The 24,604-nt window shown below is 34.1% G+C and overlaps 1 protein-coding gene across 3 annotated transcripts in view; it reads right to left on the bottom strand.

Annotated features, from left to right (window-relative positions):
• LOC142982932 (ornithine decarboxylase 1-like) overlaps nt 1-21,069 on the bottom strand; it is a 29,279-nt gene extending 8,210 nt beyond the window's left edge. Inside the window, exon 1 of one of the 3 annotated variants that reach the window (XM_076129674.1) lies at nt 20,830-21,069. The gene's annotated coding sequence lies outside the window, so the exon portion shown is untranslated. Of the gene's footprint in view, nt 1-273; nt 409-4,787; nt 4,976-20,829 lie in introns of those variants that run through there. The other 2 variants (XM_076129675.1, XM_076129676.1) reach the window with 2 other exon arrangements.
• Nucleotides 21,070-24,604: the final 3,535 nt, after the last annotated feature.

Genomic DNA, 24,604 nt, shown 5'->3' with positions numbered 1-24,604 from the left:
TCGGCTAATTATAGCCACTTGATTGACAACGATAACGTGATTTAATTAGCATTATTTTATTTATAGAAATGTTTATTCATGCCTACATAATACACAAAATGAATATACGGACATTTTCGATCATACTTTGCATAGTTAGAACATTCGAGACCAAAATAACATAAAAACTTTCTTCATACTTAATTTTGCATTAACAAGCATAAAATATATCACATATTTTGTCACTAGCAACACTCTAACCAAAGACAATAAAAAAACCAATCACATCATTACCTAAACGTCTAAAAAAACACAAATCGATTTATTCACATCGAAAAAAATCATGTACTCGCAATTTTGCTTAAAAACGTATCTTATTAAACAAGTGCCTTGATATCAGTCAAGCCTTGAACTAAACATAGGCGATAACTTCTAGACTTCCGATAATGTGTGATAAAAATGGCTGACGACAGTTATCCACGCAAATTTTGTAGCCAACAATGAGATAATAAAAATAACTCATAAATTCATAAAAGTCAGATTGTCACACTCATATAAAAATGGATGAAAAAATAAATGTATTAAGTTCAATGTCAAGATTGCAGTGGTAATCAGGTCATGTGCATAGCATACTAGCTTCTGCCTGCAACTGCGTTTGCGTAGATAAATTTCTAGGGGTAAAAAGTATTCTATGTGTTAAAGGTTATAAACTAAATTAATCAGCATAGCCTTTCTTCCAAACTATGTTGGAGTCGGCTTCCAGTCTCACCGGATGTAGCAGAATACCAGTATTTTACATGGAGCGGCTGCCTACCTGACCTTCACAACCCAGTTACCTGGGCTATAACACGATACACGGTAAGACTGGTCAGACTATCAAACTTCTGACTACTGTTAACGACTGTTTAATCTTTGAAAATGACAGCCGTTACCCACAATTTAACGTGCCTTCGGAAACACGGAGGAACTCGATATGTATAAGATCACCCATCCACAGAACAACCTCGGTAAGCGTAGCTTAACCTCAGCGATCTGTTGTTAACTACGCCACGTTCGTTTAACAATTTCATGAAAATCACAAGGCACAAAGTTAAAATACATTTACTATAACTCCTTAAAAGCCGACCTTTCAGTAACGATCGTGAACTTGTAGTCTACAGCGATTAGTTGTAAACGCACTGAACTACAAGACACTATGATTATCGTGAATAAACCATTGTTGAATGAAAGACATGTCGGTCTCTGATTATAGGGTGCGGAATCGCTAATTTGATATACTGAGTTTTCATGTAGCGGTAGCAACAAACATCGCTGAATAAGGGCTTTATTTTTCAAAAGTCACACGATGGAAAAGTTTAAGAAAATAATTGGTAAAATATAATTATCATTTAAACCAGAGGCGACTTCAGAACTTCGTGTTATAAAAAAGTCGATTGCCACGTCTGTTTAAAATAAATATTAAAAGCAAAACCTACTGAACCGATTTTTATCTAGATTTCAGTAGATAGAGCGATTTCCGAGAAAACCTTAAGTGTATAATTGATCAAGTTTATAACGGGATAACTGGGCGATCAAACTTGTACAAGAACGGCCTGTTCTTAATTGTTTTTGTAGAACGGTTGCTTGTGATTGTGATACTGACCGTACCGTACGCACACTGAATCGCAGTATTTCCTAGACATCTAATATTGTGTTTTCACGTGAACAACTACCATTTACATAAATAGACGCTGCAGCTGCCTATGAAAGAACATAACACTTTTTCATAGGCATTATTAAACAAGTTATTGATTTTAATCTTTTCGATATTTCGAATGCGTTATGTTTGAAACGGAACAGACAGTATTATGGCTGTTTTAACATAATAAGCTCAACAACCGTAGGCAATTCAACTAATTACCAGTTCCTTCTAACTAACGCCTTTAGCAATAAAATTTAACATACCCATTAAACAATTCATACAAAAGACTGAACATATACCACAAAGTAGCCGCTACTATAAGTTAAAATACGGTGATAAGCGACAAAAGATCTTAATCATGTAAACATTAGTAAAGTAGCACGTGTCGATTGTGAACAACGCAGATACATAGATATGCGCAGTAGCAATCATCTACCAATTCTGGGTACAGTGTAAAAAATAACACGGAACTACGTACTTAGATAGTATGATCCTCACACATGATCTATTTATTTGTGGTATGATTGTATCAGAGCTTGCCATGTCACTGATTTCTTCTTCATGATCCATACTAATATTATAAATGCGAAAGTAGAAAAAAGATACTCTGTCTGTCTGTCTGCCTGTCTGCTACTCAATCACGCCTTAACTACTGAACCAATTTGCACGAAATTTGGTATGGAGATATTTTGATACCCGAGAAAGGACATAGGCTAAATATCATCACGCTACGGCCAAAAGGAGCAGAGTACCAGTAATTAATGTTACAAAAACGGGGAAAATTTTCACCCATTCTCTCTTATTGGACGCAAGCGAAGTTGCCCGAGTCAGAAAGAATTGTATAATTTTGTTACGTGCTCCACATTGAAAAAGGAAAACAGGTTTCATGAATATAAGAGATTGCTAAATAATTCTTGAGCGTTAACTTAATCATGATATGACATTTTCTCTGGAAAGGGTGTTTTAGTTAAGTCCAAAATTCCATCGGAGGACGTCAAGTATCATGGGAAGTAGACTTAGCACAAAATGTTTACTCTGGTTTAACGATACCGGTCGAGGGTGATGAGTGACCATGACCGCTAATGAATATATTAATAGTTCGTATATTTTATTATTTTGGTGGAGATTAAGAAAACAGAAGCATCATAAGGCAGCTGAGCGATAAATACCTGAATTAATTCTCTATGAGGTATTTATCATAACCTACATGGCTGAAAACCATGTACAGACATGTTTTTTTAACTCATAACTATCATACTAGTGGGCAAGAGTCACCTTCCGAACGAGAGAGGGGTTAGGCTTAGGTAAAGTGTACTACGCTGACCAAATGGCTTGCATGTCCTCAATAAATGTGTTAAAGAACTTGTAAGCATGGAAGATTTTATCACGATGTTTTCCTTCACCGTCAGAAGTATATTCTCCTGATAATATTGCATACGACGTCAAACAATTTAATACCAGGAAACATAATTTCAGGAAATCTACGCAAATACTGATACTGAACGCGGAACACATATTTAAAACACCATTACATTATATAATCATACATCGTACTATTCTTGCAATCTTATCAAAACTATTTAGGGCCACAGACAATAACTACAATACTTTTTTATCGGTATAGATATTATCGGATTTGATCGGACTTTAATATACTGATAAATTCAAATCTTTATAATCCTAATTGCGTATCTAAAAATAGCATGAACGTGTGACATGAATATCACTTTTGGCAGTCGTGGGAACATTTACAGCCGATTTTGTGATTAACTCTCGCTCGCGAAATGTAGGAGGATCAAGTCTATGCTAGAGCTGAATGCATTAATGCTCAGGATTTTTGCGACACGTTGAATCTAGTAAACTACGAACGAACGAAACTATAACTGTCGGATAAACTATCCGATACAAAAATGGCAGATGAAAAAAATTAAATGTTTCACTTGATAAGTTAAGCGATGCTCATTCAGTAGGGTGAAATAGACCGTAGAACGTTTGTAAATGCAAGAAAATATTATTAGTAGTATTTTTTATTCAAAAATCATGCATCGATCTGAAAACTGATTCCTTTTAGTATATCCCCAACCGAAGAAATAAAATAACACAATAAACTAACATTAATTCCTTAACCCTTTTTTCCACGTTCTGTGCCATAGATCTCGAAAATACCTCAGCAAATCGCGTCGGTGGTAAAATTCATGTAATAGAGCTTATTTTTAGAAAGAACATAATAATAAGTCTCTCCTTAATTGCTTGGCAACAGGCGAAAACAAATGTTTTGAAACAAATTCATAGCGAACATTTGACCGCTGACATAATCGTCATAAAACCGAAAACATTATAATATACTCTTAAGAATTATAGAGAAATTGCACGTGAAAACTCTTAGAGAAGAGCAATGGGGAAAAATACATTTCATAAAAGTAAGTACAAAAATACTTCGGAAAATTGCACCTAAGACGTACAATAATTAAAATCACTAAAACACTGTGGTAGCAGAATTTAAACCACTTTTCAGCAAAACGGTCTAATTTTATAAACCCGATAGTTTTTCAATAATTTCCGACTATGGAATATTTCAAATACAACTAAAGAACAAATCTGTATAAGTCTCGATGACATGTGTAAAGGAATCTTCCTCATAGTATTCGTGTAGTATCGTGACGAGCACATCAAACAGAGTTGTGAGCTGTGACGTAACAGCCGGCGCCATGTTGAGTCAGCGCACTCGCAAGGTCAGTGTTACTGAATACTTCCATTACGTGTGTTTGACATGGAGACGATTTCCCGGGAAATTTTATTTGAACACTTATTTGTGGTTTACATATATTATTATATTACGTGATGTTCAATAATTGACAATGGTAAGGTATCCTTAAATTGAAATGTTTTCCTCGAAGACTCTACAATCTCATAATTTAATTTATTCAAATTTTCGCTGTATGGGCGCAAGAATTTGTACTCCAATTTTTAGATTAATTTACTGGTACCTATTCTAGCCACAAGAATATTTAATTCAGAAATATAATTTGGCTTTAGGATTTAACACATGTACAATTTAAATCAGTAAAAAATCTGCAAAATTAATTAATAAATGAACAGAAAGAAGAATTTGAAAAAGAAAACTTACCCTTAATAGCGAAATTCTCAAAGCTTTTGTAACTTTTTTAAGCAACAACCCGAGGTTGTTGCTAAAATAAATGGACTAACGAAAACAAAACGCAACAACGTCGCGAGAGGGTCCGCGTCGCGAAAACATTCAATTTCCGAACTGATGAACAACTGTCACTGGAGCGCGATGGCGGCAAACTGATAAAAATGGCGGATTTGATTTGTATTTATGTGGTGTGTTATCAGCTCCGCGGGATGGCCCAGTTATCAGTAAGATAGTACTAATTCTGATGTAATTATTAAACCTCGTCTGCACTGCCACGAACCGCTTCAATGACGTCACTTCTGACACGAGCTTGAGTTGTGTTAGCCGGTCGTAGAGCTTGTTTGCTTTTGTTATTACGCCGTATTAAGTTGTAAAGTCGAGGTAAATAACGAGTGATAATTAAGACGATTTTAATGAGGGTTCAATGATTTATGTTATGTTTTGTACCTATCTACTTATTATTCTGTTTTTGATAATAGTTATAAGCTGTATTGATTGTTCAAAAGTCAGAAACAGTTATCTCTTGGCTGGTATAATCCCTTTTACACCCAAATCTATTGAAATTACTTTTTTGCGGGTAAGCTCATTAGAAACAAATCAATTTCATTTGCTTTAGTTAATCCTGTGCTAAGCGGATAGTTAGCACACCCACTTACGATTTATTGTCTCGCTCGGCCCCTATTAGATCACCAAGCGTATTGTTTCATGACAACTCACAACTCATTTATGCAACAAAGTTAATCAAGAATGTCGCTATCACAATTTTTTATTTTGCTCAGCTAGCGGTAATTTTAAATAATTTTGAAGCCTTCATGCTGAAATTATACTTATGTGATAGCAAGCAAATACAAGAATGTCGATTGATTAAAATAAAGTAGGTAAAAAAGGAGGATTTGGGACAGCCAATGACAGAAACCGGTGAAAGATTTTGGGGGCGACCTTTGCCCAACAATAGGACAGTACAGGTTAATAGAAAAAGTACAAAATGTCTATACAAGTATCACTAATTCACCGGAAGACTTTATCAGAAAACTTCACAATTAGCTACAAACCTTTAAGTTTGTTCAGAAGATGCCAACGAACGCAAACTGGATGAAATTAGCGTGTAAGTGTAAAATATTCAGTAGCGATTGGTTTCAGTCCAATAGCGTTAAGTCAAAAAATATACCGTATTTTGTTAGACAAAGACACGAACATTTTTCTTCTACTGAAAGTCAAAACGAACGTTGACTTTTCATAAATAACATTCATTCCAAATCCAGTTAAGATAATTTCGCTAATATTTTAACACCGATAGTACCTACAACCTTTTATTCACCTTGGAACATGGTTACAAGTTCTAATATCTGTACATCGGATAAAACTGAAAACTAATCCCACTTGTGTATTCAACGTCTGGAACCCAGCCAAGTGGAGTTCTAGAAGTAATTTGACCACTATCGTCTTTTACAGCGTTCTAGAATATTGTTCCAGCAGTCGCAATTTGGACAATGGTACTGGCAATTAAAATTATACAATAGGTATAAATTATTTAGATAATGGAAGTGTTAGCAACATTTCGTATTGTTGCCACCCAGCTGTACATATACTATCAAATTGAACCAATACACATGGGAGACATATGAGGTGTTGAAACCACATTTGGGCAATAATTTCACTATTTTATAGAGACAAATTCATTATGTTGAAATGAAAGACAGGCAGATATCACGCGGGAGAAAGAAAACTACATTCAAGGAGCAATATAAAAGAAGAATATCAGAACGACGATTGTGTAATAAATTATAATATTCTGGCTCAAGAAATGTTACTCTAGGGTAGATATAAAATCTCATAATTTCAACGCGAAATCTGATCAATTCCGATCCCTCTTTACATTTAAGCCTCTTTAGTAATTTTTATTCCAACAGAATTTGGCATTAGATGCCCAAAAAATAATGGCACACCAATAATTTCTATTACAGACCAATTCTTTGTGCGGGAGTTGTCTTTTTTAAACGCAAAACGCAGAATTTAAGTGTCACCAAAAAAAAAACATTTTATACTATAAATATTTATCCAAATCCATCAACACCATATCATCTAATCCCTTAGTCACCTGATCTAAGTTGACTAGGTCACATAATTACGTTCCCAATAAACTTGTTCCCGTATAGATAACCTTCGGCCTCACAATCTGGGGGGGTGCGGTCGGCGCGTGACTGATACTACCCGATAGCGCTCAACGTGAACTAATAGACCTATTTACTTAACACTCCAGTGTTTACTCGCTATCGAGGTTCCATTGTGACCCAATTTCAAGTGTTTAAACGTAAAATGATCACAGCAGAATTTTTATCTCCAGGAATAAATTAATTACTAGATACGCTATGCGTGTGCCGATTTTAATTTGGGTGCTCATAACCAGTTGCAGAATGCTGGGAAATCTAGAGACGTTAGGTATTGTCGCGGACTGGAATTTTGACTTAAAGAATCTTTACTTCAGAAGAAGACGTGTTAAAAGTTGGTTTCAGGCGGTTACTAAACTACGTACCAGGCTTGAATGTATAGCAAGTTTACAAACATACTAATTGTTTTCTTGAATTGATCTGACTGAAAATAAAAAAGCAAATGAGGCAAATCCTCAAAAAAATGTGTCCACATTTTTTCTGTTGTTGTTCCCTCTCTGATTTACTTTCGGAACAAATGGCCCTTAATTACTACATTTAAAAGGCACATGTCACTAAGCAAACACATCCTATTCAAACATACTGATATTATAATAAAAACAAATAATCAGAGTAAATAATAAGGCAAACACGTGCCATTTATCAGTCATAATAATAATATTGTTTCATCGTAAACTCTATCTATTAAACTCTTCTAACAGCGCAGTTCTAAGAATTGTTGTGTTAAAGAAGAACCAGTAAATGGATCATGTTTACGTTTTAATGTTTTTCCCTCGAGTTTCCGGGTAAGTAAGAAAGAAAAACAAAATATATTGTTTACAGGTATATTAAGCTTGATAAAGGGTTTTTAAATATTAGAATATTTGGGATTTATATTAGGGAATATTCGATACATTGATGCAAGTAAATAGCCAAGTATGCGGCAGACAAAAACGCTTCCCCTTATTGAATATATCTAAAACAATACTGAAACTGAAATCGTAAAAAGGCAGTTGAACACCATTCAAGATTCAAGTCTCTAACAATAAAAGACATCATGAAAGTAGGTGAAAAACTAAAAAAAATCTAGACAGTAAGATACTTAGAACAAATCGCACGGCAGATAAAAATTGTCATCGACACTTCACCTAAATCTAGATTCCGATGAACAAATATTATAATCTGTTTGTACCGGTACAAGATCTCGAACAATCTCTAGTCAATTACTAAGCATTATCCCTTTAGTCTTCCCAGAAAATTGAGTCATCATCATGACTGTGGCAATGACTTTCTCCACTTGCAACTATAAATCATCGGTACTGGTTCATCGAATCATTTGACAGACTGCCAAGCGGTAGGAAGTTGCCAAATACGGGTCTAAAGAACAAAGATGGACTGAAAGATGCCTGATCTTATAAGATTATAGATGTATACGAAACAAAAAACATTCATGCAAAAAATCACGCCTGTTATACACGAAGGTGTAGCAGAGATATATGAAATACACCTGCCATTAACAATACTAATTTCGTAATTTCGTAATAAGGGGTAAGCCTATTGCCATATACAGACCACGTTATAAAACTAAACTACTATTAAATATCCTAATATAAATAAGAAATGACTAACAGCAATTTCTAGATAATTCTATACGAAATGATGAACATAAATGGAATGTCCATATTGATCAACATTGAATATTTAGCTCCCACGCTTCAGACTGTAGGCAACTATCCATGTACTGTAGCATAACGATACTGTCTAGACCAAATTATATTACTGTCTTTCGACCCGATTTAGAAAACATTTTCTACCTTAGAAAAGCAAATTTCGCATTAATCCAGCAACTAAATGGAGAGCCTTGTATGAAAACTTCGCGGGCGGCGGGAGTATACAAAATTCTAACTTTAGATCAGCAGTGTAATGCAGGTTTATGCAGCTGATAAAGGGCTGTTTGATACAGCTAGTTTATTTTGATAATACACGGAATTAACAATTAAAATCTAAAGAAAATCGCATGACTAGGCTCTTTACTAAATTGTTAGATTCTGTTTCTTGAGCCGAAAACATTATTCACGTTAGAAAAACATATCACATTAAACAGCTAGCATTAGTTGGCACGTTGAACAAATACAAAAAGACGAATCACCTATTCTAAAATGTCACGTTGAATAACTAACAAGAAGGAATGTTGGGAACAAACAGTGATTTCTTCATTATGGACGTGTAATAAAACTGATCTCCGCTCTGATTGTTCTGAGTCAATAGCGATAACGTTCACGCTTCTCATTTGTATCGTAAAAGAATAAAATATGTAAAAATGTGTTGTACGTGTTTGGTAGATGACAAAAAGCCTCTTGTTGCGTGATCGGAAATTGTGGGCGGAATGTATCTTTTTCTTCAGAATATAGATAAATAATGAAGATTGTTTTGTTTCAGTAAAGACTACAGGATTGTCCAGAAACGTCCATATAAGTAATCAGGGTAGGAAGCATTTAAACTGGAGTGCCAAAAGGCAACCTAGAAAAATGCTCTCAACTTTTAGAAAACATAAGATAGAATGACAGATAGAAAATAGATTGAAAAGATAGAAGAAAAGAATCGCTATTTGTAAGACTTTGTTGAGAGAAAACATACTAAAGTAACTAAATCAACGGCAGGATGGAATAAGTTTCAAAATCATTAAGCAATTCTATAATTCATGTATTACTAGACTATAATAAAAGCTTTTAAAAACACCCCTTACGCCACAAATTTCAGTATTATGCAATCCAATTTTAATATACTGCCGCAGTGCTTCAAATGTGCTATACAGCCAGTGCATCGTCACGGTTGCCCTTTAAGTGCTGACCTTGGCTTCAGTACACTAAAGCCTTGCACTTGACATTAAAACAACGGTAAATATGCTCTACATATGGATATACGTGCCAAGATTTATGCTGCAGTAGTTTGGCTCACGAAAAGTTATTTGAAGAACGATATTTTGCTATATTTTTTTTGTGCTGACCTATGTAAGATTGCATGAGAATAATATTTCTTTTAACCCATTACTGTCCCACTGCTGGGCAATGGTACAAATTGGGGAGGGCTTAGGCTTTGAGTCCACGAGGGAGTGGTATATAAATCGAAATATTTACTAGCAAATAATTTATTTGCTAGTTTTATGCTTGACTAGGTATGGCAGCTGTATTTTTTTACGCACGACGAAAATAATTGAGTTAAAAATGTAATCAAAATGTAAGTAAAGTTTTCATTTCACTATGCCAAAAAGTTTCATGCCATTGGCTGGAATAATTGGCGCCCAACGCGGTACCTCTGCATTTCATTAAAAATATCTGACTTGAAAACAGTTTTACTATATTTTATTGATACGAACATTTTATTTCAATTGTATTTGAGCTAAAAACATCGCCTGATCAGTTTTAAATAGCGCTCGAACTTTGAACAGCGCTCGAAAAATCAGAGAGGTCACAGTACATCTTTATCAATTAACTCCCTCCTCTATCCACGCGCCATATACATGTATACATATCTATATTGCTATATAATAAACTAAATACATATATAATCTTAATGATAAAAGCGGGTGACATAATAGTACGATTGTTGTACAAATAAGCCATTAGTTTTATATGCTATTTGCATTGAGTCGTTATCGTGTTTCTTAGACTGGCTGGCATGTTTGCACTACGTATCTGCAGTGCAGTCATATACATTAATGCACGAACTTTATCACGTAGAATATCTAAATGTATTGTTAAAAGATTTGTGGTTGTTTGATTCGGATGTGGTCGAATATTATGTGTAGTACAAACTGTTGATTTAAGGTGGTATTATTAAAGTTTTAGGTTCGAATGTGATTTAATTGATTTCAGGCTACTTTTCTATTGTCAAATAACTTGGACGTTTTTGACAGACAGTTTGAGGACCATCTGTGGCATAAGAAACGTGTCCTTATTCCTTAGCTAAGTGATATAAAAATGAGAATATAGATATTATCGTGTCAGTGACATTAACTTTTGTATTACATTATTATATTGTTTTTTTGCCGAATGTATAAAAGGTATTCGCATTTATCATTAACAAAATCATCTTAAACTTTCGAGAAGTCAAGAAACGTTCGCTGGAGTTGTCCCGACTCTTTAAAATGTGTCTATTCGTAAGTTTCTAGCAGTTAAATTTTTCACATTTGTCGCAAATGAGAACTGCACGTCTGGAAATGGTGTAAATCTTTATCACGTTTAGAAACATGTGATCAGAACGTGACCTTCAGTAGACCTGTTGTATTATCTTAGACAAAACAAAAGGGCTTGTAGCAGAAGATATTAAGTTTCACATGTTAACTAACGTGCTGCACTAAAACCTTTCTTGTAACGACAGAGAACGGAGACGGTGAACGAAAACAGACGAGTATTTTAATAAGACAACAAATATTTTTGGCTAAAAAACCTTTTTTGATTGAAATGTCTACAAAAATTACAGATGAAATCTATTTTCTTGCATAGTTTTCAAACGAATAAATATTATTTCGTGCTCGTCTTAGCTGGTATGATTACAAAAGTGCAAGAACCGGAATTCTCGAACGGTAAAACGGTAAAAATATTGTTTTGGTACTGAACAGACTCTGATGCAGAATTTGATCAATTAAATAGCGCCTGAAGCAAGATCGATAAATGACAAATTAATGAAGTTTGCAACAGCGCCTCTCCCGGTTCGTTTGGGAACCTAAAAACAGCTTTTACCCGTTTCATCGAGACGCAATAAAATTATCTTTAAACACAATTTGAGTGTCAATCTACAAACAAATTTGTTTTGGGTCCACGATGTAATCAAATTGAAGACAATAATATTTTTAAGGCTGTTTGTTTTGCAAGAATTGTGTCAGGGTAAAATAAATATCTAAATTCATGGAATTTGTTGTTATTTACAATATATGCGTTACAATCATAACAATATCACTTTATCTTGACATGACAATGACTCAGAAAACTGGTCATTTCTATTTATGCTAAATCTAGAATTTTATCAGCATTTCTATGGTATGGGTTGCCAATATTGCGACTTATTATGAAATCTTACCTAAAGCTACTGCAATAGAAAATAAGTTTTTTTATTATTCGCATCGATTTTTACTGGCACGTAGCCGCTTTACGAGGACCACGAAGAACACTTTACAAGCTCATCACATTCACAGAAAAGGCCTTATCAAAACCTGAAGCGTGTACTTTAATTACGGTATTTTTAATATAATATAATAAATAAATAAATCTATCCATTTAGAGACAATAATAAGGCAACTGTAAACCACTATAGTAAGTAGATAAACGTTTGCTGAATAACAGGCTAACGTTTTAAATTGCTCTCCCGAGGCACGGATGGGTTTTCGATTAAACTGGCCATCCAAGGTCCAACAATGCCAACTAATTGGTACAATCGATTGATTTGCGACGTCGACTAAGTGGACCCCTAAATTGGACAACATTGTACGAATGTTCATTGAATCATTTCCAGTTTACAAACAATTTTGCTGCAGAAACGCATAATGTCAACTTATGATCGCAATTTTTTCAAGCATTATTAATGATTGAGGAAGTAATAACGGCTACCTACAAGATTATTAAATAAAGCATTCAGGATTTTTTCTTTTTTTATATAAACTACAATATCCCAATATACTGATAAAACGAATGAGGTCTCGTGTAAAAGCAGTAAGTAGATTACGTAATCTAACCGCCGAACATCACGTAAATCACGACTGACACGAGTGATGATAATTTTTGATCACGGGTCAACACTATTGCTATCTGTCAGAGGATGTCAACTGTCAATTTGCTAATTAGGCGCCAAAAATTAATTATTATTTTTAAGATGGCGTCGTATTCTGGTGTTGTGAGATAAATATGACGAGGGTCATGTTGACGTCAGGTGTGTGGCCTGAGTGTTATTATTTTAGTATCACTTTACGGATTTAATTGGCCATCGGAGACCTTTCAACCCGTTGCCGACCTAATAATACGGCCCTAGCCGGTGGGACTAAATGATTATTATTATTCCTTAGGGTTATGGACGAAAATGCAGGCTTGAAAGCATTTTACTGCGTTACTTTTGGCTACTTTAACAAGTGAATCTTTTCACACGTATTGCTGTCACTGTTTATCAATTGGTCTATCAAAGAAAGCCGTATTGACTATGAGTCTTGAAATGTTATGCATTTGAGTTTTTTGTTCAGATATTTATCATTAGGTATGATCCAAACGAAACTGTGTTGAAATCCCGGATGTCTCGATCACCATTAGCAACAAAAAAGACGCATTAATAAACGCGTTTTACTAACAAGATATTAATTACCTATTCAAGTAAATTAGACTACCTAATAATCAGCTTTAAAAAAGTACATATTATATTTTGGTCTTTTTTTTGCATTGCGTTCTATATTTCATCAAAGTAGGCTGTTTGTGTTCTTTGCTTTTGCCAATTTCGATTTCGCGGTATTCGTGCGTGTCAGTTTTTTTTTTAGTTGAACACGCCATTTTTTTCAAAGCACCTTAGTGTTAGTGTTGGTTTTAGCTCAAATTTTTAACTAATCATTGATTAACATGTAAAAGTTTATAAATCAAGACATTTGGATCAAATAAAATTGCTGTGTCTCGCAAATCAAGACCAGGTAAGTGCGAAATTTCTGAACGAAAACTAGGAAGAAAATGTTCCCTCTTACCGTGCCAGTAAAAGTCCCCAGCTTATTCGACTATAATACTTGTAGGTAAAGCTATTTTCTAACAAACTATAGCTTTTTTTTTATTTCTAAACAGATTTTTAAATGTAAATGCAAAAATTCCACAAAATCGGCAACTATGTCTGCGCCCAAAATGGTGACTAGATAATTTATTCAATTTTGGCAATAAAGTTGCCGAGCAATATTTTACTAATCAAATATGATAGTACCTAACTATATTACATAATTAATAGCCTTATCATTCTTCAAACAATTTTCTACTACTCGTATCAGCACAAGGCGACAAACTTTCCAAAGCGTAAAATTTTCACAAACAATATAACTGTCTAGTAAGTAATTACTTTACACGGCCATAAAACAAATAAGAATTAATTATACGAGCGGAGGAAAACGGATATCATAATAATGCAATAAGTTTCCGAGAAAAATGATGAAAGATAGTGGAATATAGACACACCCGTTGCGATAAACATTATGAAAGCTTCGTGTGCGTTCGCGCAGCGGAATGTTGTTGAATTTAAAGATATTAATTATGCAGATATTTAGTGTATGACGTCGTATAATTGTGTATGGTAAAAAAAAAATTGTGTACGCAGCCATTGTGGAGAAATTCACCAAAAACTGATTCCGCTGGGCGAACGTTGTCCTGGCGGAACTTATTTTAATCCATAGACTTTAGAAGAAAAGAGGTGTGTCCAAAAATTAGTGTGTATTTGTGTGTAATTGTGTATGTATGAATAAAATGAGTGCATGCATAAACTTCGGAGAAATTCAAGTTTCCGCTACGCGAACGTTTGGCCATTAGCTAGTTTTCATATAAAGCGCTTACATAGAGAGCTGTAGATTTTTACATACGTTGTTTTGAATTTGTTTATATTTGTTTAAAAAACAGATTTAGAAAAAATCGTAGGGCTTAAAAGATAAAAATATAAACGTAAAATACACTTAATAGGTCTTAGTTCTTAAAGTATGCACTTTGGGGTCTAGATTTTCACGTTTATACAAACCTTGTAAGTATCTGAAACATGTTGCCAAGTATCAATAATGTTCCGTTAGTAATTAAAGAGTTAAAGGACAATTTTACCATGAATAGATCACTGTTTACAAAACAGTCAAATATCACGACGTTCTAAAGGAATTGCATGGTAAAATGTATGCCAAAAATTAGTTTATTCATTCAACTATTCACATGCAAAATTTCATGTCATTAAATTTAGTAATTAAAGAAATCAATTAAAATACTGACGAAGCATCGAAAACCTACATAACCCGACCAAGTTCGGATAGCTACAAAAAAGCGTCCATGCAATATATTTAGGTAACATCCCAAAATTTACCGTATAATACCGGTATTGAATTGGTATAGGTGATAACACAGTTGTTGTTTCGATATAATTTAAAGGTCATTTATTTTTGTACACCAAATTGTTGTTCAATTGTTCTGATTTTTCAGCTCCAGAATTGACTGGAATAATTCCGGAGTTCCGATAGGTATTCACATTTTTTTAAAGTTAATATTTTGATTTAATTATATTCTTGTGAACGCACGTAATTTAACGTCTGTGGAATATTCCACAAACTGCTAGTCGAACAGGACGCGCGCGGCTTCCCGCTTGAAACGGTACTTCCATCCTTGAAGAAAAGAGAGGGCAATAATATGTAATATACTTAATAAAAAAAATTTTTGTACACGGATATTTAAATAGAAAAGTACTTGTTAATTGAAGATTTGTTTTTATCGTAGATAGTTGGGTTATTATTAAAATCATATTTTTAATTCAAGAAATGCAATTGTTTTATTTTTTCCTAACGCTTGTGTACGGAACTGTACCATATTAGTAAATACTATATTGTAAGGTTAAGAACGTCTCTTAGATATATGGCTGGGCCGCTTTTTTGTAGCTATCCGAACTTGGTCGGGTTATGTAGGTTTTCGATGCTTCGTCAGTATTTTAATTGTTTTCTTTAATTACTAAATTTAATGACATGAAATTTTGCATGTGAATAGTTGAATGAATAAACTAATTTTTGGCATACATTTTACCATGCAATTCCTTTAGAACGTCGTGATATTTGACTGTTTTGTAAACAGTGATCTATTCATGGTAAAATTGTCCTTTAACTCTTTAATTACTAACGGAACATCATTGATACTTGGCAACATGTTTCAGATACTTACAAGGTTTGTATAAACGTGAAAATCTAGACCCCAAAGTGCATACTTTAAGAACTAAGACCTATTAAGTGTATTTTACGTTTATATTTTTATCTTTTAAGCCCTACGATTTTTTCTAAATCTGTTTTTTAAACAAATATAAACAAATTCAAAACAACGTATGTAAAAATCTACAGCTCTCTATGTAAGCGCTTTATATGAAAACTAGCTAATGGCCAAACGTTCGCGTAGCGGAAACTTGAATTTCTCCGAAGTTTATGCATGCACTCATTTTATTCATACATACACAATTACACACAAATACACACTAATTTTTGGACACACCTCTTTTCTTCTAAAGTCTATGGATTAAAATAAGTTCCGCCAGGACAACGTTCGCCCAGCGGAATCAGTTTTTGGTGAATTTCTCCACAATGGCTGCGTACACAATTTTTTTTTTACCATACACAATTATACGACGTCATACACTAAATATCTGCATAATTAATATCTTTAAATTCAACAACATTCCGCTGCGCGAACGCACACGAAAGCTTCGACAAGACTATTTGCCGGCTAGACTTGCGCGTATTTTATTGAACTGTATTGTGTGGCTAATGCCCATAGTGAATATAGCTCAAATAATATATTAGGTCGGGGAAAAAGTCTTTTTGCATTATAGTATGTATGAACTTGTAATAAAATCTTTTCTCTACAAAAAAAGCTCGATATTTATTTGGGTACCTCACGAGCTCACTGAAAGAAACCTTATGAACCGTGTACCTACTCATTTGTGATTCTTGAAGCCAAAGAGTTTTATTACAAGTTCATACATACTAATGCGAAAAGACTTTTTCCTCGACCCAATATGTAGATTGTAGTTATAAAATTTAATTAAAAGAGTAACTGTCTAACTGCGTGGAGTACTTAGACTAACCATTTCTTTGATCTTGCCTAGAAGTGAGACAGTAAAAAAACTAGTTAAAAACTGTATAAAATTGGGCCCCTATATCTATAGACATTCCAATCTATACTGTCCGTTTATCTATAACTATATACCGATAATATAAACATTATTTCCGACTTGCCACAAAATAATCAATCAATATAATATTATCAAAGTATTTCTAGTGATAGTATGCCAATAAACTCGTATATAGACGATAAATTCTAATAAATGTTATCTTGTTGCTATCTGGCGTCACTCCCAATTTAGTTGTGATGACAATCGAAGTGTGTATACGTAACCTGACCTGTGATGCGTATAGATATAACAGTTTTTAGGTAAAGTTAATAGAAGTGATTGGGGGCAGAAGATATCAGAACCCAAGTAAAATATTGTAATAAGTTTTTATTATGACTATTTTTTGTGCGTCCACGTGTAAAACGGCAATAATAAAAAAAATAAACGGCATCTTTTAGCGTATCTATGAATCACGAAAACATTTATTTTGCACTGAAATTGTTCTCAATTACTCGGTGCAATGGCGCAGTAAACTCCATTGCGTTATTCGTACCGCCAAATATTAGCTTATGTCTTGCCAATTATTAGGGTAAAATAGAAGATCTACATTCATCTGGTACTTTTAAAATGATTTAATAAAATGGCTTACTCAACAGCGTAATAAATGTTCATTACCCCTCTATTTACGAATGTAAAGACAAAAGTTAAATTAAAAAGTCGATAATACTCACAAATTGAATTTAATGACTGTAATCAATATTACAAAAAAATTCACTAGACTTTTTTACGTTTACGCGTTTATATCAAATACGACACGTAACAAGAAAAACACAGTACATTGTACAGACCATAATAAAACAAGACCAGAATCTGCAACAGATGAACTAATTAAAAACAAAAAGACTTATTAACAGACTAAATTACCATAGTAATGATCAAACACTTTAATAGTATCAATTATTTTTTACTGAGCACAAAATAGAATGCATATAAAACAACGAATTATCTAAATCGAGTCTGAACACGTACATAATTCCGTATAATTTCTTCATTCCTCTAATTTCTATGCTAAATTGGTTTAATACATGTATACGTACAGGAATAATTATTAAAATTGTGTGTCTGCTTTGACACGATATAAATTGTTCATTAAGATGAATATTCATTAAAAGACATTTTTAAATGTAAATTGTTGCTATAAATTACTATTTGACTGCCATAGGTGACTCTGTCCGCAAATGTTCTAAATCTATTTCAAGCCCATTAAAAACTGTTTAAACAAAATATTTTGTTGCTACATTTGCAAAAACAAATTTAATTCATTACTTATATTGACATTCTAACATCACAAAAAATCTATTTCCTAACCAAAGTCTGATTGAGTCAACAAAATATCTGATTACATTGCAAAATTTGAAATACTAACAATTGGTTATACTAATTCTATAAAAAGGCAATTCAGTCTTTAATTGAAAACTATTGGACAAAACAAGTTACTTAGAAGTCTGTATCTTTTCTAGAAGCAGTTCCAGTCTGCCAGTCATCATAGGCTGACCTTTCTTATTCTTCTTGCTCAACTTCTTGAACCTATCCTGCTTCTTCTTCTTATATTCCTCTAACTTCTGCTGCTTCTCTTGTTTAATCTTTTCCATTTTTTCCTTCTTTTCCAATTTCTCTTGCTTAACCTTGTTAAACTGCTCTTTAGCTTTGGCAAATGGGTCTTTCTTTTTGTTGATAGAATCATTCTTTTCTATGGCATCAGGATGTCTTACATATTTGCCTGGTTGTTCTTCACCATCGGGGACATCTTCATCAAATGTTACTGGTTTGTAAGTCCCAGCTGCAGGGTCATTTTTCATATCTTTTTGATACTGATGCATCAATCGCTTTTTGCGCTGTTCCTCCCATTGCTCAAGCTTGTACTTCTTACTGTATTTCTTTAAACGGTAAGCCTTTTTATCAAATGGCTTTTTTTCTGGTTTCTCTCCATCTGTCTTTTTCTGTTTCTCCACAAACCCTTTCCTGTTCTTATTGAATTCTTCCTGTCTCTTATACTTTTGTCCTCCTACTTGTTTGTCCTGCTTTCCATTGCTTTCCTTCTTTTGTTTCAAGAAAAATGAGTCCCGTTTCTTTTCCATTTTGTTACACCTATAAAGAAACGAAAAAGCGTGTTTGACATTTGGCAATAAGTTATACAAAAACGACAACAAAATAAGTATTTTTACATTTATTTATTTGCGGTCATTTAATAAAGAAATGATCACAAAAACAAATAATTCTTTAATTTCAATTGATATGATAATTAAAGTATTATAATGGGCTGCGAAAACAAGGTTTTTGAAAACACACTTGGCTGCCCTTTACATATAGTTGCATGCAATATAATAAAATAAATATTAAAACACGCTTTTTCGTTTCTAATATAAATATACTATTATTTAGAAAATAATATCCATTCAAAGACCCAGTGACCATCACCAAAATAGAAGAAAACTAGGTACAATAGATATAAATACATTTTTTATGTTCTACAGTCAAAACAATAGGCATTTTACTCTATAATACATAACTATTCTAGGAATGCAATATTACTATGGTAATCAGTATATTATATATTATACAAGTCATTAAATATTCATTTCTCAATAAAAAAAAGACATAAATAGACTTGAACAGACTACTACCTACTTAACTTCATGAACAAACGAAAATTTATATAGAATGTTCTAGAAAAATAAATTATGTATATAGAACAGATACAATAATCCATTATTCTAGAAGGATTATGTTAATATACTTTTTATCTAAAGGTCAATGCTTGTTTATAGTCCATAGATAAATCAATACATAGTATGAAATCATAATAAATGAGGTTTAAGTTCAAATTCAGGTTAATGGTATTTAAGTTTAATTATGACCAGCCAGTTTCAAAGCCAAAGGCCAGCTCAGATAGGCTGAGTGCACATTCCTTTGGTGTGTATGTACTTAAAATGAAAAAAAAAAAATTGGCAGTTTGAGTAACTTTTCCTGTGCATGACTGGAGTAAAAATTACAGTAGATTGTTTTTTATTGAGCCTAGCTCTTTGAAAGCAAGGAATACAGGAAATTTACTAGTTTTAGGAGTTTTTTTAATAGTTAAATAGTTTCATGGCCTTTATTCTCCTTAATAATTAACTAGAAATATGATTTGACTGACAGTTCAATAACTTAACTTTTTATTGAAAAGTCAATGAGAAAGATTTTCAATTTAAAATATCCAGACAGATTCAGCCATGTATTGAACTGTATAACATATGTAACAGCAATTTATGAATAGGCACACTACAATTGAAACATAGTACTTGAGCTGAGTAAAGAGGTTGTAATTTAACCTGTCAAAACATCACCGAGTTAATAGTATATTGTGTTGGTAATAATTACTGGATTTAACCGGTCTTGAGGGGCCATTTGTAACTGTACATTATAACTCTGTGTTGTGGCTACATTATGTAGGCTTAGAAAGTACATTACTATCACTTAGTTAACAATGTATTATTTGAGACTGATAATGATTATATTTCTGAAAAGTTGTGATTAAATTTGCAGAATTTGTAAAGTAATTGTTTTGATTAAATAGATAATGAGATTGCGGTATTGTACGTGTGCTATTGTAATAACAATTACGCATTGGTTATGTGTAAAATGTATCGAATGACAGATAGTAGTCTCGCGTTATCAGGTGCACCTTGTAAAGTTGATGACGCAAATTTCGTCACAATATACCGAGGTAAAACTAAGCATTTGTATTCACAATGCTTATTGACGATATTACAACAAACCAGACCGAATTCCCAAGGCAAAATGACGCGATAAAACGTTTTTTTAGATACAGAATAGAGAGTATGGATCCTCGACTTTGGACACAATGAATCGAACATTACCGAGGCGTATGGTTACGTGCAACAAAAATATCGTAAATACATAGTAAAATATGATAAATATTATACAAATAATGATAAAATAAGCAGTAAACTTACCAAATTAAGCCACCCACTGGGTAGGCTTTGAATTATCGGCGGAATCTTGATTGTTTAGTTGCACTTGGCACAAAAAAACTTAACCACGGTTATAGATTTTTTGTCACGGTTTTTCGTGTGAAAAACTTTACCGACCATGCCCTAATGTGATTTTTAAGATGAATTTTCACAGGAAACGACACCGTCGTTTCGCAAAAACGTCACGGAAGGAGCGAGAAAGGGAAGGAAACGTGCAAACTGCAAAGTTGCTACGCCATCTATTTCTGTCTGTCAACTCATTGCATGGACTTCGATCCGTAAAATGGAGCATGCGCACTCCGATTCAGGGGAAAAATAACAAATTTTACTAGAAAAATCATAAAACAAGTGAATATTTTTCTATTATTTTCATAGTGATGACTTAATAATTCGATTTATTGTATCTTGATATTGGATTATGGTTTACACATTTTTATTGTGAGATAGACCTGCGTAAACCGAAACGTGTTTAATAAAGTTTTAGCGACCTCTATCGCATAGTTGTAGAAACTTCTTGTGTTAGTGTTGTTATAAAAATCTTAATTTAGATTCGTGTGTCAATAGATGGCACTTTTTAGCAAAAAATGGCTGCTGCTGACTGCCATAGACCCTAGTGCTTGAGTAGAATATTCTTATCTTTGTAAAGCAGCGGATTGCTATTTCCTTTCCACCGATTTTCAAACAATATCTTTTAACACTCGTATGTCCGTACCACACGAACATAAAGGCTGAGCTAAATTTTAGCTGCGCTTGTAAGCAATGATAGCAACGACAAGGAAACATAGCACCTATTAAACATCTGTACATAGGTACCTAAGTATATCAGTAAATTTCATAAACTAGGTACCTAGGTATATTTTACTTAAGGAATAAGTATTATTGCAACAAAACTCACAAATAGTTATCTCATATCTAATCTCTAAGTATTGTCTTTGCAAGTCAAGAAGATCATCAGTTTCAACTTAAAATAGAGTAGGATCGATACCAGATTCAATATTATCCTGAAAATACAAATAGGTAATGTTAGAAAGTGAGGAGAATAAATAGAATGTGTCGTCGTGTAGCATGTCAACGTTCGCAATACGCGGTTGATACGCGTATTGAATTACTCGTGTCCACACAGTAGTACAGTCGGACACACAACTACATGTAACTAATAATAATTAAATTATACTTCCGGGTAAAAGGAATTAGTATTTTTCGAGCCAATATAGTCTCTGTTATAGTTTTAAATGTTGGCGGAAAAAGGGAAACCATGATGCAAGGTAAATAAGTTCAGTTTGATGAAAGGGATTTTTTACTATACCTACGTACGTCTGCAATTAATCTATTTTCTTGCAGGTGGCTATACAGGGTGTAAATGACAGCTAACCGAAAACTTTACTGGTAAGTTTGTGACATTGTATGCGCGAAATTTACTCCAACGATATTTCTCGGAAATGATTGGTTCCCGAGTTAGTCATTTTTGAGCGTTCAATGTATAGTGAACAACGCGATGTATCTCCGCGCATGCCTACGAGATTTCTGGCGGCGGCGCGGCGGCGGCGCGCTGAGCGACGACATGTCGCGACGCGTCGTAGGTACATACGCGTACCACCACGTCTATGCGCTCACTAGTATGCAACGCTATCATTAGATAACAATCTTATGTATCGTTTATGGTATCGTAAGTAGGCCCGTATGTTACAATAGCTCATAGTAAAATTGTAAGTAGGTAGGTACCTACTTGGCTTACGTGAAATCAAACAATAATAGCAAATCGTAACCAATAATAAGGAAGTGCTAAAACAAATTGTTATCAATGTCTATCAACACGCAAATACCTGGTGTGTGGCGAGAGTTTGAGTACCTTTGGATCCGGACGTACAGGTGCAGGGCACGCCGTGCACTTCCACGTGCTTCACCATACATAACACATCAACATTTCTTCCTATTTACGAACACAACTGCACTTTGAAAACAATAACAACAAAAATAATAACAATAAAAACACTAACAACTCAAAACCGGAACAATAACAAGTCATAATAAACAGCAGTTCACACACGACACGACGAATAGGACATAACGAACGACACCGGTGAAGAGCTTCCGTCTTCCGCGAGCGAATTGCTCGAACTATCGATCAAAGAGAGCCGCCGGCGCGGGCGCCTCTCCGCTCACTCGCGCCGCCCCTCGCCCGCGCCACCCGCTCCCTCCGCGCCGTCCGCCCGCGCGCCGCCGATTTGGTGACGAGCGACGAGTTAGGATCCCAGCGAGAGATTAGATTCAATAAAATATTGATGTGGCATTACTATTTTTACTTGTCACAGTTGTTACTGGTTGCATTGTAGTTTTATTCAAATACCAAATAACATTACAAACATTATTGATGTAAGTTTAAAAAACTTTGATATTTATAACATAAAATCAGCTTAAAGTAAATAAAATAAACACGAAACGTTTATTTAATTAAACCATAAAAAATGTAGGTACATAACAATGATAAAAATCAATATCCATTAATATTCTTATCAGAGAAACTAACTTATCATAATTCATAATCCCCGGAGAATTACTTAGCATCCATTTTGCCGCATCCCATCTATGTAACATCCACGCGCGGTCGCGGCGTCACGCGTCACTACGGCCATCTACTTTTCGAGTCGCACCGCGCTTGTATGAAGTATGAATGAGCGTGTAAATATCGAATAGAATTTTGCAAGAACAAATGGAACGAAGCGACAATACATGTTAAATTGTTTATTAGAGATTTTTATAGCGCTAAAGAATATCAATAGGATTTTTTGTTGTTCTGTATGTATTTGTACGTGTAATAATAAGATATCACACATTTTAAATCTTATGAATTTACCTTTTATCGGAGAGCGGGATAATTATGTAATTTTCATTTTTAACATAGAACAAATACTAAGTAACGCTGCATACTAGTGAGTGTGAGGTTGACAGCTGTGTGCGTAATCGTGTCTGTGTGGCGCGCGTAGGTAAGCGGCGTGACGTCGACCGTCGCGGCCGGCCGCCGCCGGCGCGGTGTCGTTGGCCGAACAGCTGATAGCGAATTTATACGTTGTTTTAATCCATTGCTGTTTTTTGTGAAAAACAGTAATATGACGGTTTTTTTTTTCATATTCATGTTGCATTGTGTAGTATTAACGAAATAATACCAGAAAAAATAAAAAAAACCGCATAAAAAATCGGAAAAATCAAGAAAAAACCGATGAAAATTTTCAACGCCATAAGCACCAGAATCGTGTCTAAAGTCATTTTTTTTCGTTTTCGGTAGGCTGTCGTTTACACCCTGTATAATATATGATTGTGTGATCCCATATCTCATTATGAATGAGGTCTGGCCCCCGGTTTCTGAGGTATATTTAGCGGTAGTTTACCTATTCAGTAGCGTTTAAACTCATATGAAAAAAAAAACGAAAAAGTTAGAGAGGTAGTTTGTCGATATTGTTCTTTGGTGTCTGTCTACCCTTACCTATAGGAAAATGGCGTGATTATAATATGTAGGTACCTACACAAGAGGGAAATCGTGCAGCTGTAAGTTTTGTCGACAATATTGTTAACTTAGTTACAATTAACGGAAGGGACCACTAGAAAGGATTGCCACCCTCCACTACGGTACCTAACTAACAACTTACATTGGTTTAATTATTTAACCAATAAAAGTTAGGAACCAAACTTAAGTCCATAAATAATGTGTTAAGTTCTAATCTAAAATACATGTAGCAGCATTCATTGCATTAATTTAAAA

Source organism: Anticarsia gemmatalis, chromosome 22 (assembly GCF_050436995.1).
Source record: "Anticarsia gemmatalis isolate Benzon Research Colony breed Stoneville strain chromosome 22, ilAntGemm2 primary, whole genome shotgun sequence".
Classification (NCBI taxonomy): Eukaryota; Metazoa; Arthropoda; class Insecta; order Lepidoptera; family Erebidae; genus Anticarsia; species Anticarsia gemmatalis.
The sequence above is the reverse complement of the archived record's forward strand: the minus strand, read 5'-3'. Positions and strand labels throughout refer to the sequence as shown.